Source organism: Puma concolor, chromosome B2 (genome assembly GCF_028749965.1).
Source record: "Puma concolor isolate L17-30 chromosome B2, mPumCon1.1.hap2, whole genome shotgun sequence".
NCBI classification, from domain to species: domain Eukaryota; kingdom Metazoa; phylum Chordata; class Mammalia; order Carnivora; family Felidae; genus Puma; species Puma concolor.
In genome coordinates, this window is record NC_141671.1 from 15,739,878 (window position 1) to 15,756,020 (window position 16,143).

Sequence of the window (16,143 nt, forward strand, 5' to 3'; positions counted from 1 at the left end):
TCCATCTTCTCAATGTGCCTGACACCTGCTGTGCAGTCAATTCATCCTTACAGTGATGAAAGCGGCCCATGTTTTCTGGAATGTTCTTACTGACATGTTCTGGAATGTACTGACATGTTTCTGGAATGTTCTTACTGACACGAGTGTGTGCTCTACACGGAGGGGTGGATTCAGCTCTTTCGACTTACTGGTTTCCCAGCAGGTCCCAGCGCAGGCCTGCGTTATTGTTTCAGTGATGATGTGGCAAGTGATGGCGAAACTCATGCTGTGGCTGAAAGAACCCATATTCTAGCAACGCTTTCCCTGCCGTGTTTACGAGACGCTGTCCCCAGGCTCAGGGCTTGGTTGCTGCTTTGAGCCTGACATTGTTGTGGGTCTTTGTGCGTGACAGGCTGCATGATCCAATAAAAAGCCCTCCGTGCTAGGTGATGCCCGTCTCTCGTAGCAGCACTGCTGGGTCAGTAAACAGTACTGGTACTTAGTAGCCTGTGGTCTAAGTCTCCGCTTTTGCTCTAGGAGCTGACTTAAATCAGTGGGACCGTTCGGCAGTTGTCGGGTTCTTTTGGAACCTATTTCTAACTCAGCTTTCGAAAGTAGGTAAAGGCGGAGCACCCAAGCACGGATTACTGTAATACTCTAGGGCACGGAGAAACCTAGCACGGGCTTGTTAGGGAACTCGTTGTCTTTCAAAGCGCAGTGTGTATGGTAGGTGCTTTATAAGGACGTTGACAAGTTGATTTAATCTGGTGCCTGGCGTGGATGACAATCGTGACCTGGGATGACGACGAGGGTAATGGGGAGGTTTGAGAAGCCAGGGGCAGGGTCTGTGCTGGTTTCTTCCCTGGGCCCCCTTCATTCTACCAGCATGTCCTTCTTGAATCTGACCACTTGTCTTTGTCCCCACCGCCGTCAGCCCAGCTCCCATTGTGGGTAGCCATGGCTGGATAACGCAGGTAGAATTCTTAGTGCAGAGCCCGCCATATGGCGAGTGCTCGATAGAGGATAGATATAAAATGTTGATTGTGGATAACCCGAGAAGCGTGATGCATCTATATGAGCTACCGTTTCCTGATTAAAACTGTTCTGAGACTCCCCTTCGGATAAAAATCCAGGGCCTACCAGGGCCAACAGCCCCAGCCCCTGCCTGTAGACCCTAAATTCCATGAGGGCTGAGGACCACGTCTGTCTTTTACGAGTGCCTGGCGCGTGGTTGGTGCTAGAGAAACACAGTTCGTGTCTGTTGAATGGATGAACAGACACCTGGAGGCTGGTCATGATAACCACACAGATTATGATGCTAACGATCAGGTAGGCGAATGGCCAGCATGTGCCGAGCCCTCAAGTGCGTGCTTTGTGTTCTTCGTGTCAAGTAGCCACTTCCACGGCTCGGAGCAGATATTCGTGTGATGAGAAAGTGAGCCATCCAGTGGGTCAGCTTGTCTGGCTATTGAACCCAGAACCGCAGAGGCTCTGGGCTGTTACCTGATGCTGTGTGGAGGTTAGGCCAAGCCCCCATCGGATCCAGGACGCGGACAGGTGCCTCGCCCTAAGGAAAGATGAGGGGTGGGAAGGCATCGAGGTTGGCAGCTGCCTGCCCAGTGGCATCCACCTCCTGAGAACTAGGTTTTGTGCCCGGAGCTTGAGTGGCCAAGGCTAGGTGGGTGGAAGAGGTGGGGTGACTCAGAGATTCCGCTTCTGTTTCCGTAAGGACAACTCCCCCCTCTCGGAGGGAATGTCAGTGTCGAAGGGGTCGATGGGTTGGAAGGGCAGGGCAAACTGGCTGGCCGTGTGTTTCGTAGTCCAGCGTGCTCTAGAACTGTCCCATGAGGAGACCTGTCTGTTCAAGAGGGGAGGGGACCAACTTTAACCAGGACATGGTCGTTCGGGTCTAGCTGCCGACGCATGTTTTAAGCGTGCTCACCAAAGAGGCCAACAGTGCTGGGGAGGGATCTGAAGGTAGGCATTGCAGGGGGAGGAGGGAGTCCTTCCAGCAGAGAGCCTCCTCCTTCCCTGCCGCTGGGTGTTGTGGGACATCATCCCTGACACGCTTTCTCTTCAGCGCAGACCTCTCCTCCCTGCTTGGGCGCTGTGGCCGTTGATCACCAGCAGCAGGAACAGCAGGCCAGTTCCGTTTCTGGCCGCTGCATCAGCTGGGGTTACGACAGCCTTTACTTTGAGTACCAGCCTCTTCTGACTGACGCCATATTTGACTGACGCCATATTCCTGGGAATCTAGGGCCTCCCCGACCCCCACCCAAGAAAATCTTGTTTAAAATTATGTTCTACTTACGTGATGTGTCTTTTGACTTCGACTGACTATCCTGATGCCTGCTGTTAACCCCTTTAGACGTTCAGGCCCATGATAATAACAGCTAACATTTATGAAGCGTATTACTATGCACTGTGCTGAAACGTTTCCACGGCAGCCCAATGATGTCAGCACTCTTTGTTGGTCTCCATTTTACAGATGGAGCCGTGGAGGCACCCAGAGGTCATGTGAGGGACCCAGGGCTACACATCCAGCGAGTGGGGGGCGGGGGCCAGGAACTGAACCCACATAGAGTGACTCTCAGACCTGCTTGCTTCAGCCCCAAGCTAGGCAGCGTTGCCCCGCCCGAGTGAGCCGTGATCACCGTGAGCTTTCTTTTTTTTTTTTTTTTTTTAATTTTTTTTTTTTCAACGTTTATTTATTTTTGGGACAGAGAGAGACAGAGCATGAACGGGGGAGGGGCAGAGAGAGAGGGAGACACAGAATCGGAAACAGGCTCCAGGCTCCGAGCCATCAGCCCAGAGCCCGACGCGGGGCTCGAACTCACGGACCGCGAGATCGTGACCTGGCTGAAGTCGGACGCTTAACCGACTGCGCCACCCAGGCGCCCCCACCGTGAGCTTTCTATTTAAGGCGAACAGCTCAGCTCTTGGCCTCTTGAGTCAGTCTTGTTCAGTCGATTGGGTTTGCAGTGGGGCTGGCTGACTCTGGCCCTCTCCGGATTCTTCTAGCACTCACAGATCTGCGTCACACAATCTGGCACTCCATCCAGCGGGACCGTACTGCCATCTCGAGTCATTTCCAAATATGCACATCTTTTCTTCCCTCCAGATTGCAAGATGCTAAGGAAAAGGGCCCATGGTTGGTTTTTCTCCAGTTTCCCCACAGCACTTGGCATGTTATTGGGCACTTGGAAGTGGTTTAATGCCCTTTAGCCTGACTAGGGGACAGAGTAGCCTGCCTGGTACGTAGCAGACTTCTGGAGATGGAGGAAGCTTGCATTGGGCTGTTATTAAAGCCTTTATCTGTAAAGGAGAGGAGAACATCATCTATAGACTCTTAGAACCGGACTTTTGGGAGAGTTGTCAGGGACATGGTGTTCTTATGCATTTTATATTGGCCTCTTTATATTGAGTGGTTTATTTTGTTATTTTTTTTAATGTTTATTTTTTGAGAGAGAGAGAGAACATGAGTGGGGAGGGGCACAGAGATATGGGGACAGAAGATCCAAAGCAGGCTCTGTGCTGAGAGCAGAGAGCCTGATGCGGGGCCCAAACTCACGGACCTTGAGATCGTGACCTGGGCCGAAGTCGGACGCTTAACCGACTGAGCCCCCCAGGCACCCCTATATTGGGTGTTTTGTGCTGTGTAATTCCTGAGATGACTGCTGTTCTCAGGAATCTGTTCAAAAGACAGAACCAAATGAGCTCTGACGTTGAACCTGGTTTGCTTGGCAGGGCTGTGGGGTCTGATCTGCCGGGTTGTTTCTGCTTTGCTGCTGTTGGTCAATTAGCCCACATGCTTGTTTGAGAAGGAGCGCGGGCTGCCCGACGAGCGGGGGAGAGGTAGCTGGTGCAGCCGTGGAGGGAAGGGACAGTACGTGCTTCGGTTTGTTTTTTTTTTTTTTTCCCCCTCCTATTTTGGTTAAAGAATGCTCAGGCATTCTTTTCAGCTTGCCTCACCCTTGGCTCACCTTAGATGAGGAGAGGAAAGGAGCTAAATTATAGCCATCTGGGAGTACCCTGCCCTTCCGGAGGGATGCCACGGCGGTTACCTTCCATTAGAAAGGGTTTTATTGGTTATTCTTGGATCCGACCTCTGTTGTGGATTATCTTTGGATGAGGAATGCATACTTACTGCCTGTCACGTATACCTCGGTGGCAGGGGCAAATATGGAGGCCAGTGCCAGGCTGAACAGCCCGTGGTGAGTGGGTGACCTAACCCTCTGGCGGCTGTCCCCGGGCACATTTTAAGACTGATAGGTCCCTTGCATTCCTTCCTCCTGCTACCCAAGAGGGCATGAAGGGGGCCAGGGCACCATGGGCAAATATATTCCACCGAGTTGTGCAGCCAGCAAGCTTACAAAAAAGAGAACGTCACGGGGCGCCTGGGTGGCTCAGTCAGTTGAGCGTCCGACTTCGGCTCAGGTCACGATCTCGCGGTCCGTGGGTTCGAGCCCTGCGTCGGGCTCGGTGCTGACAGCTCGGAGCCTGGAACCCGCTTCGGATTCTGGGTCGCCCTTGCTCTCTGCCCCTCCCCCCGCTCACGCTCTCTCTCTCTCTCTCTCTCTCTCTCAAAAATAAATAAACGTTAAAAAAATTCTAAATAAAAAAAAAAGAATGTCACATCAAAGTGGCACTTAGTGTTGGGTGCAGACATTCCAGGGGAACATGTCGGGAAAGGCTACCTCCATGACAGAGCCAAGGGTGTAGGCCCACCTGGTGCTCTGACACAACTTCTTTCACAGGTGACATCTCTCTGGGCTTCTTGTGTGCTCACTGGATGCCGCTGCCACCGCTGGAAAGACCGAACGGGGGGCCCAGCAAAGAGTGAGCATGCTTGTTGTCGTGGCAACCCTGGCCTAGTCCTCAGACAGCGTCCCCGTGGGCCTTCTCAGGTGAGGGCCTAGCAACGGCTCTGCTCAGAGGAGCCCCCCTGCAGAAGAGCACGTTGTCACCAGGCACATGCCTCAGAGGAAGGAGGGGGCTGGTGGCACCGAGCTGTGCGAGCTCAGGAGGGAAGGCAAGAGGAAAGGCGGGGGGGCGGGGGGAGGCGGGCAGGAAGCAGACATGTTCTTGCTGATTTCTGCAGCCCAGGCTGATTCCCTCACCATCCAAGACCAACGAGTGTGTGGAGGGGCGGATGCTGAAAGCACTTGAAATATTTTAGAGGTGATATCCCCACTCATATGTGACGCTGGCCCCGCTTCGACACTGGTGCATGCTGGGTGGGCATCAGCTCTGCTGAGAATAACGGACAACCTTGGCGTGTATCAGTCTGTGTGGGCGGCCGTCACGAGAGACCGCAGACCGGGGGTGGTGCTTAAACAGCAGAGTTCGTGCGCTCACGGCTCTGGAGGCTGGAAGTCCAAGGTCAGGGTGTCGGCAGGGCTGGTTTCTCCTGAGGCTTCTCCCTTCTTGGCTTGTAAACGGCCAGGTTCTCCCTGTGCCCTCCCGGGGTCTTCCCTCCGAGTGTGTCTGTGTCCTAATCTCTCTCTCTTACAAGGACACCAGTCATAGTGGGTTAGGGCCCCAATGACTTCCTTTACCTTAATTACCTCTTTAAAAGAACCTTCTCGGGGCGCCTGGGTGGCTCAGTCGGTTAAGCGTCCGACTTCAGCTCGGGTCACGATCTCGCGGTCCGTGGGTTCGAGCCCCACGTCGGGCTCTGGGCTGATGGCTCAGAGCCTGGAGCCTGCTTCCGATTGTGTGTCTCCCTCTCTCTCTGTCCCTCCCCCGTTCATGCTCTGTCTCTCTCTGTCTCAAAAATAAATAAAACGTTAAAAAAAAATTTTTTTAAAAGAACCTTCTCTCCAGGGGCGCCTGGGTGGCTCAGTCGGTTGAGCGTCTGACTTCGGCTCAGGTCATGATCTCGCGGTTCATAAGTTCGAGCCCCATGTCGGGCTCTGTGCTGACAGCTCAGAGCCCGCTTTGGATTCTCCGTCTCCCTCTCTCTCTCTGCCCCTCCCCCGCTCATGCTATCTCTCTCAAAAATAATAAACATAAAAAAATATATATATAAAGACCTTATCTCCAAATATGGTCACATTCTGAGGTCCTGGGCTTAGCAACACAAAACATGAATTTTGGGGGATACGATTTAGCCCATAACACTTGGGCACTGATGGTAATGGTCAGGGTGGCCTTACTTTCTATTGGAATGGCTTTTGACACTTTGTGAGCACCATGTCCTCTGCAGCAGCTCTAAGGTGGCGATTGGTATTTCCCTCATCTCACGGACAAGGAAACGGAGGCACAGGGAATGGAAAGACTTTGACTCCAACAGCTAGAACACTGAGACTGGTCAGCCTGACTCCGAAGCCGTGTTCAGAGTCCACGCAGAGGCAAAGGCCTCCCCTACTTTTCTCACTGGAAGTGATGTCACCGGATAGGTTGGGGAAAGGCCTAGTCCCAGCTCATCAAAGAGAAGGAGATACCGGGGTACTCTTTTATGCTCATGCCTAGTGCCCCTCACAGTCTGCGACAACGGGCCTTCCCCTGTGGGAAGGAGATCGTCCAGGCGACACTCTATCATTGCGTGTGAGCAGGCCGCGAGTCACGACCGCATGCGGACGGCCAGCTGATGTCTGTGTGGGTCCTCGCTGGGTAATAGAGGAGGCAGGCCCTACAGCCCTGGGTTTGATCCGGTCAGGGCTGGAGCCTGCTGTTTTCACAGCTGTTTTCTCCGATCCAAGGTCTGACTTTGCCTGGAGCCTTCCTTCTGCTGGCCCCTTCCTCCCTTCCCTCCCTCCCTCCCTCCCTCCCCTCCCTCCCCTTCCTTCCTTCCTTCCTTCCTTCCTTCCTTCCTTCCTTCCTTCCTTCCTTCCTTCCCTCCCTCCCTCCCTCCCTCCCTCCCTCCCTCCTCTCCTCTCCTCCATTCCTTCCCTCCTTCCTTCCTTCCTTTCTTCCTTCCTCCCTCCCTCCCTCCCTCCCTCCCTCCCTCCCCTTCCTCCCCTTCCTTCCTTCCTTCCTTCCTTCCTTCCTTCCTTCCTTCCCTCCCTCCCTCCCTCCCTCCCTCCCTCCTCTCCTCTCCTCCATTCCTTCCCTCCTTCCTTCCTTCCTTTTTTCCTTCCTCCCTCCCTCCCTCCCTCCCTTCTTCCTTCCTTCCCTCCCTCCCTCCCTCCCTCCTTCCCTTCCTCCCTCCATCCCTCCTCTCCTCCCTTCCTTTCCTTTCTTTTCCCTTCCTTCCTTCCTTCCTTCCTTCCTTCCTTCCTTCCTTCCTTCCTCCCTTCTTCCTTCCTTCCTTCCTTCCTTCCCTCCCTCCCTCCTTCCTCCCTCCCTCCCTCCCTCCTCTCCTCCTTTCCTTTCCTTTCCTTTCCTTTCCTTTCCTTTCCTTTCCTTCTTTCCTTCCTTCTTCCTTCCTTCCTTCCTTCCTTCCTTCCTTCCTTCCTTCCTTCCTTCCTCCCCTCCCCTCCCCTTTCCTCCCTCCCTCCCTCCCTCCCTCCCTCCCTTCCTTCCTTCCTTCCCTCCCTCCCTTCCTTCCTTCCTTCCTTCCTTCCTTCCTTCCTTCCTCCCCTCCCCTCCCCTTTCCTCCCTCCCTCCCTCCCTCCCTCCCTCCTTCCCTTCCTCCCTCCATCCCTCCTCTCCTCCCTTCCTTTCCTTTCTTTTCCCTTCCTTCCTTCCTTCCTTCCTTCCTTCCTTCCTTCCTTCCTCCCTTCTTCCTTCCTTCCTTCCTTCCTTCCTTCCTTCCTTCCTTCCTTCCCTCCCTCCCTCCTTCCTCCCTCCCTCCCTCCCTCCCTCCTCTCCTCCTTTCCTTTCCTTTCCTTTCCTTTCCTTTCCTTCTTTCCTTCCTTCTTCCTTCCTTCCTTCCTTCCTTCCTTCCTTCCTTCCTTCCTTCCTTCCCTCCCTCCCTCCCTCCCTCCCTTCCTTCCTTCCTTCCTTCCTCCCCTCCCCTCCCCTTTCCTCCCTCCCTCCCTCCCTCCCTCCCTCCCTTCCTTCCTTCCTTCCTTCCTTCCTTCCTTCCTTCCTTCTGCCAGTGCTGTGACACAGTGACAGCAAGCTTACAGGACTGCAGACACACTCAGCTGTTTGTAGGGCCCTGGGCTCTTCCTGTGGGAGAGCTCAAGGCTTCCCCGGGCTGTGATGTAGGAGGTCCCGGTCGCTTTGAAAGCATTGCCCACTGTCTCCTGGCAGTTCAACTGCTCTGCTGTGTGAAGAATTACTTGGCCTTAGTTTCCCGAGGCAGAGGGTGGGAGTGGCTTTTGGGGTAGGTAAGGCTTTGGTTCTTTCTCCTATGCTCTCCTTCTTCCTTCTTCCTCTTCTTTGATCCCAGGTGCCCAGACCTCCATTGGCCTGTCCAGGGACTCCCCTGACACTAATTCTGAGCTTCCCGATTGGTTCCCACTTTTCTCCTGCCAGCATGTTAGGTGACCCCCATCCTTCTTCCCACACTTCATTGTTGCCTTCTGGATTCACCGGGTGCTAGGTAGACGTTCCCTTCTTTTTTTTTTTTTTTTTTAAACTTTTTTTAATGTTTATTTATTTTTGAGAGAGACAGAGACAGAATGTGAGTGGGTTAGGGGCAGAGAGAGAGGGAGACACAGAAGCAGAAGCAGGCTCCGGGCTCTGAGCTGTCAGCACAGAGCCTGACGTGGGGCTCGAACTCACGAGCTGTGAGATCATGACCTGAGGCAAAGTCGGAGGCTCAACCGACTGAGCCACTCAGCTGCCCCGATGTTCCCTTCTTCAGAGGTCGGAAAATCTATCCGGACCCGGGGTGAGCCAGCCTCACTGTGAGAGCCCGGGCCCTGGGCTCCCAGAACAGAGTTCTCTTATCTCAGCTGAAGGCATCTCTCCAGAGTGCCAAGGAAAACACCATCAAATCACTTAGGGTTTGGGGCTTTATACCCCTGTGTTATCTGCCTTTCTGATATCCCTTACCTCAGTTGGCCTTGGACGTTCGCCCCGCCTTCAGAATCCTGCCAGGCTGGAAATCTGTATTATCTCGGAAAGTCAGCAGATGCTGCTTCATTCCGCTTCTTTTCTGTCTGTTGACTTTTAAATGATGAAATCCTCTTTATTAAAGATAGTGCGGGGTGTGCTCCTGTCTTCCCCCGCCGTGTGTGTGTGTGTGTCAAGAGATGACTGGGGTACAGTCACCTAACTTCCTGATCGATTCTTGACAGGTGGTGGGATTTCAAGTTTCATTTCCCTTTTCAGATTTTTCTGCGTTTCTTAATTAAAAAAAAAAAAAAAAGAAAAGAAAGGAACATGGATCCTTTCTTCCAAGAGCCATAAAGTCATTCCAAAATAAATGAATATGTAAGGGAGCAAATGTATCAGCCCCTCTGTTCCCTTTCCAGAGCTGTCTTAGCCAGGTGAGTGTGGGGTACCGCTGGCCAGGAAAGCGTTGAGGGGCAGAGGGCCCGGGGACTGTGCTGACAGCAGATTGTCTCCTGTTTATTAAACCTCTTGTTTGCTCGTGGCTGGATTTTATTTCAACCCACTGGCCTACTTTCTTTCGGGTCCTAAGTCGTTCACCTGAGCTCCCTTACACGGCTGCTTTATCTTTCCTCCTTGCCAGGTCACGTGGCGGTGGGGGGTGGGGGAGGTGGGGAGGTCTTCATAGGCGAGTATAAATTTTTACCAGAATAACAGCCACCAGTAGAAAAAGCACTTTCTCCTCACCATTAATGCTGCTTTGTGTTTGTTTGTTTAAGGCAAGATGTGCCCTTTATCAAACTTCCACTTTAAACCGCAGGGAGGAACGAGGGGGGAGCTTTTGCCTCACTGTCCAAGATAAGGTACTTGCTACATTGTGCAGAAAATTTAATTAGGCGAAGCGAGACAATTGGAACTGGGTCCTGCCCTGAGCGGGAAAGGAAATTAACCTCTGCCTACCACAGCTGGGCCCAAGGTCGCGTTCAATTGTGTTCTGATCAGGCGGCTATTTCCGGAGCTAGAGAGAGAATGTGTCGGTTCATAAACACTCTCCACATGGGGGACAAACGCCACTTTGAAGGGCTCTTGGCCACTCTCTTCTGCAGTGGTCGGTAGGGAAGGGCGCATTTCTCACATACCTTTGCCAGATGGCGGTTTTCCTGGGAGCAAAGCCAAGCGTTCCCATCCTTTGGGAGGTGACCCAGGAAGAGATACTCTGCAAACTGTCCAACTGTCGCTCTTTGGTTGGGCAATCTTGGCGAGTCCGTTGGGCGCATGTGAGGAGGGAGGTGGTTGGGGCTGGAGTCGCCCTATTTATTTCCTCACTGTGGACGTTAGACAGAGGGTTTGTGTTTGCACTTCTCTCCTGATGAAATGGAGTGACTCGGGAAAAACCATCTGACTAAATAAACCCTGTTGTAATAGCTGCTCCCCCGAGCCCCATCTCATCTTAATTTCCCCTAAAGTTTGCTACATAGAACTTCATAGCTTCGCAGAAGGTGTTTATACAAAACCCAGTCTCTGCGTCGAAGAAGGTTTTGATTCCAAGATAAGCCCTTTGGACTTGGCCGTCTTGGACCATTTTTTCAGCCGTCGTAACCGAATGGTTCAAAGGCATTCCCAAGGGACATGACAGAGGGCTTTGTTTTTCATGTGATCTTTATCCCAAGTGTCTAAGTTGATCTGATCAAGAGGTCCTGCTCTGTATCCAGCCATGGAGGAGGAGACGGCGTATAGCAAAAGGAGGTGATGAGGAAGACGGCACTTTGCAGCCCCGGAGCACATAGAGCGGTTGGGCATGTGAGGTTGTTCATCAGCCGGATGCTGGCTCTCCACAATGAAAGCCAAATCGTAGGTGTATTAGTCAAGGTTCTCCAGAGAAACAGAGCCAGAGCCAATAGGAGAGATAGAGATAGAGAGGGGGCAGAGAAAAAGAGAGAGAGAAAGAGTGGGAGATATCACAGATGGTGTAATTACACAATCCCTTGTCTCTCTCCCACTGGCCGTGGGCAAGCCTGCATCTTATTACACATCATCATCTCTAGCACTAGCATGGGTCCTGGTGAATTACAGGTAGAGCACAGACCCCTGGCTATCCCTCCCCTCCCCCTAATCAGTTCTTGTCTTCCTCTCTAGGAGCAGAACCATTAGCTCTTAGCCGGACCCATGGTTGCCAGGAAGAAAAGAATTGGGTCACATGGTTATGGAGGCTGAGAAGTTCCAAGATCTGCAGTCAGCAGGGCAGAAACCCAGCAGAGCGAATGGCATAGTTCCAGTCCAAGTGGGAAAGCCTGGGGACCAGGAGAGCCAGTGGTGTGAGTTCTAGTCCAAAGCTGGCATGTTTGAGACCCAAAAAAGAGCCAATATTTCAGTTCCAGTCCAAAGACAGGGAAAGACTTAGTCCTTTTGTTTTTAATTCAGGTCTTCAACTGATTATATGAGGCCCACCCTCACCAGGGAGCACTATCTGCTTTACTCAGTCTACCAATTCAGATGTTGATCTCATCCAGAAGCACTCTCCCAGATCCACCCAGAGTAATGTTTGAGTAGATGTCTGGGTACTCTGTGGTGCATTCAGGTTGACCTACAAAATAACCATCACAGTGGAATTATTATTTCTCGTATGGGTGTTCTCCTTTCTCCTCTTCAACAAATAAGTCCTCAGCATACAATTTCAGCTACTGTAACCCGGATCCGAAATAATTATTTCTGCCCCACATGACAGTCCCTCTGAAAGCCATCTGGCAGCTCCATGTTATCCAGGATCCAGGGGTCTCTGTCGTGTTGCTCTACTATCCCTAGGGTGTTGTCCTCGCCAACGTGGCCTAACGCGGGATCCACACAGCCAGATGGGAAATGTTGAATGGCACCATGGGAAATCTACACATCCCACTTCTACTCATACCCTATTGGCTGGAACCTAGTCATATGGCTACACTTAACAGCAAAGGATACTGGGAAATGTAGTTTTATTCTTGCCCACCACGTGCAGAGCTAACAACAAATGTTTCTGTTACTGCAATCCTTGGGGGTGGGGAGGGACAGCTCAGGGCCTCCACTACTCTTATGATTTGCCACTAGGCACTGGACATAAAGTGATGCTTAAGATGCAGTCCTGCCAGTGGTCAGTGGGAGATAGATAAAGTACTCATTACCACGTTATGTAATTAATGGGTAAACACAGTCAACCAAGCTGGAACAGGACTGTCAAAGAAGGCTGTCCAGTGACTTACAACAGTAAATCATTTTAAAGGACAGCTGTATTAGACCCAGTGGGTGGAGAGCCATTTCCCTAAATCCCAGTTTCAGCTGGACCTATATTTTCTTTTCTTTGGCAGTCAAACTGAATTCAGAAATTGAGGTTCAGATCTTTGTATTTAGGTCAAGTAAGGAGACCCAAAACATTCATGGAAGCATGAATTAAAAACAAGTAGGATTGGGGCATCTGGGTGGCTCAGTTGGTTAAGTGTCTGACTTCGGCTCAGGTCATGATCCCACGGTTTGTGGGTTCAAGCTCCACATTGGGCCCTGTGCTGACAGCTCAGAGCCCGGTGCCTGCTTCGGATTCTGTGTCTCCCTCTCTCTCTGCCCCTTCCCCACTCATGCTCTGTCTCTTTCTCTCTCTCTCTCTCAAAAATAAAATAAAAACATAAAAAAATAAATAATAATAAATTAAAAACATTAAAAACCAATAAAAACTAAATAAATACGCATTGGGAAAAAAAGTAGCATTCCTTCCCTTTTCTGTCTCTCTTCCTTCTTCCTTCCCCTCTCATCCATTTAGTCTAGGATTAAGGGGTTCTAGGGCCCTAGCAGGAATGCAGGTATCCTTTCTGAGCCTTGTTCCCCTTTATGTGTGGAGCCCTTATGGTCTTGGACAAGAGATCCTTCAGAGGGTTTCAGGATGAGGGCTGGGGGCAGGACTGGAGGTACAGGAAGCTGTTATGTAACATGGTAAACAAACAGCGATTGGGTGTTTCATTTTCCATTAGCCAGAGAGGCATTTTATTTCCACTAGAAATGGGAGCAGACGTGAAAGCAATTAGTGTTAGTGGGTTTACGGTGACATCCCTGGAGCCAGCAAAATCCTGGAGCCAGATGTCTGTGCTTTACTGGTTCCTTGTTCAGAGAACATTCGTGAGTTTTTTCCACCCCTGCCCATCCCACCTCCTGCCAAAAAGGCCCAAAATATCACAGTTGGGAGAACATAATATTCCTTGAATAGCAGGAGCAGAAGGCCTGTTCTTGGGAGCTCGAGAAGGCTGCCTCAGAAGCTGGAGAGGCGAAGTCAGGAAGGGCAGGAAAAATCCCCGCACCGGCAACTCCCTGGCCTGGGGACCTTGAGAACCATTGATGAGTTGGGGCCAGGACTTGAGGCAGCGATAAATATTAGGGACGGTGGTCTACCAACCCCACCCTCTATTCCGTTCTGTTTACTTCTTTTTCAACCTGCCCTACCTCACCCCCAGCACGCATGGAATACAAAGGATAGAAGTGGAAACAACAGCAGAGATAGAAGCCCTGGATATCCTCCCCTCCCCTCTGCCCTGGAATAACGTGGTCTCAGTTTCACTCGTCGTAAGCGTCGACGTGACCATGGCCGCCACCAGGACCACCAAAGCCCCAGAATCTGCCACTTCAGTACTTTCCAACGTAGATATTCTCTTCCTGCAGAAGACCCTCCTCCCCTTAAGGTCTTATACTGCATGATTTATTGTTGGTTGTATCTCTCTGCCCAGTTCAGGAGCCCAGGGGCTACATGGAGCTATTGAGCCCTTGAAATGTAGCCATTCCAAACTGAGATGTAAGTAAGTATATAAAACACACGCCAGATTTCAAAGATGTAGGTGGGAAGACGGTAAAGCATCTCAAACTTTTATACTGATTACATGCTGATAATATGCTGGATGCAGTAGACTACAAAAGGTGTTATCAAAATCCATTGTTTCTTTTTACATTTTTCATGTGGCTGCTAGAAACTTCAAAATCACACATGTGGCTCGCATTTCTTGTCACATTTCTACTGGGGCAGCGCTGGTCTATGTTATCCTTTCAACTAGTTTAGAACTTCATATTTTACATTAGTAAAGATATCTAAACACATATTCGGGGCACCTGGGCGACTCAGTCAGTTGGACGTCCGACTCTTGATTTCGGCTCAGGTCAAGATCTCAGGGTCTTGGGATCAAGCCCTCTGTTGGGCTCTGTGTTGGGTGTGGATCCTGCTTGATATTCTCTCTCTCCCTTTCCCTCTGCCCCTCCCCTGTGTGCACACGCTCTCATGCACTCTCTCTTAAAAGAATTTTTTTAATAAAAAAAAAAAGACTTTAAAAATAAATAAATAAAATTAAATTAAATAAAAATAAAAAGACTTTTAAAAGAAGAGAGGCTCTTCACACTTTGTAGGAAGAAGGTTGGTTAACTAACAGAGATGTGCTAGCGTTTGACACAGAGTTGAGAGATGTAATCCCCTTCAGGAACCAGGTAATGATACAAATAGGTGGGGTGGGCTCGAGGTTAGATGATAGGGAATGGTGGAGCGTGTGGTTCACTGAGGTGAAGTAACCCACGTAAAAGCATCTACATTTAAAAATTTTTAAAACACCGGGTGCTCCACAAGCAGCGTCTTCAGGTGGAATTCAACCCAGAGGATTCCTGCGTGCCACTCTTGGGACCTTTAAAATTTTTTTCTTAAATGTTAATTTATTTTTGAGAGAGAGATAGAGACAGTGTGTGAGCGGGGCAGGAGCAGAGAGAGAGAGGGAGACCCAGAATCTGAAGCAGGCTCCAGGCTCTGAGCTGTCAGCACAGAGCCCGATGCGGGGCTCGAACTCACAAAACCGTGAGATCAGGACCTGAGCCGAAGTCAGACGCTTAACCGACTGAGCCACCCAAGTGTCCCTTGGGGCCTTTAAAACTTGAAAGCTGCTCTGTGCTACAGATCTCCTGAAAATGACCTCTTGCAGACAATTCAAACCGAGCTTTGTAAATTGGAAGTTCTTTTTTTAAATCTTGAAATGACATGATTTTAACCCTGGCACCCAAGTCCACTTATAGCTTCACTCTGTAGCTTACATGTTCTTGTACTGAGAACGTGCCCAACAGTTAGCTGGCGTTGAGTTCATATTCTGGGAGCTGTCAGGAGAGCGGTGCCTGGTATAGTTCTTCTAACAGCGCCGTGATGATGATCGTATCTTTGTTCCCTTTGAGGCTCAGGGAAATCAGGCCACCCACTTGGCCACAGCAAGAAAATGGCAGAAATGAGGTTCAAGCCCACGTATTTCAGATGCTACTGTCAAAATCTGCTATTGCAAGGTCTCAAGGTTTGACTCCTGTGTTTCCTTCTGGAAGTTTTATATTTTTAGCTCCTACATTTAGGTCTTTGATCCATTTCGAGTTAATTTGTGCATAGGGTACAAGCTAAACACCCAGCTTCTTTGCATGTGGATATATGGTGGTCTCAGGATTACTTGAAAAACTATTCTTTCCCCATTGAATGGCCTTAAGCTCCCCTGTTGAGAATCAATTAACCATACATGTGCAGGTTTATTTCTGAATTCCCAGTTCTATGCCATTGATCGATTTGCCCATGGTAATGCCATTACCACAGCATCTTGATTACTATAGCCTTGTAGTAAGTTTGAAATCGTGAATTACAAGTCTTCCAGCTTTGTTCTTGTTGAAGAATGTTTCTACTGTTCAGGGAGCCTGGGTGGCTCAGTCAGTTGAGCGTCTGACTCTTCATTTCGGCTCAGGTCATGATCCTAGGGTTGTGGGATAGAGCCCATGTCAGGCTCCACGCATGGCATGGAGATTCTCTCTCTGTCTTCCTCTACCCCTCCTCTGCTCACACACGCTCTCTCTCTAAGATAAAAAAATAAATTATTAAGATTGTTTTTACTGTTCTGGCTGCCTTACCATATGAATTTTAGGATCAGCTGGCCAATCTCTACAAAACAGGTAGCTGGGATTTCGGTCAAAATTATATTGAATCCGTAGATCAATTTGGACAGCATTCCATCTTAATAATATGAAGCCTTCTGTCGCAAGGACCCAGGAAGTCCTTCCATTACTTATATCTTTGCTAATTTCTTTCAACAGTGTTGCTTAGTTTTCAGAGTGCAAGTTTACTTCTTAAGTTTATTTCGAAGCACTTCATCCTTCTCGGCCTTGTTCTAAATGAACTGTTTTCCTACTTCCGTTTTCAGATTGTTAATGTTTCTGTGAAATTTCAAACAGTGTCAGACCATCCAGAGTACTGACATTCCACCTGTA

At 50.2% G+C, this 16,143-nt stretch overlaps 1 protein-coding gene across 6 annotated transcripts in view; it reads left to right on the forward strand.

Annotated features, from left to right (window-relative positions):
• The window catches only part of GFOD1 (Gfo/Idh/MocA-like oxidoreductase domain containing 1), a 120,234-nt gene that overhangs the window by 65,073 nt on the left and 39,018 nt on the right, over nt 1-16,143 (forward strand). The window contains exon 1 of one of the 6 annotated variants that reach the window (XM_086706256.1): nt 4,757-4,886. The exons of the other annotated variants lie outside the window; for them this stretch is intronic. The gene's annotated coding sequence lies outside the window, so the exon portion shown is untranslated. Of the gene's footprint in view, nt 1-4,756; nt 4,887-16,143 lie in introns of those variants that run through there. 6 annotated transcript variants of the gene reach the window in all.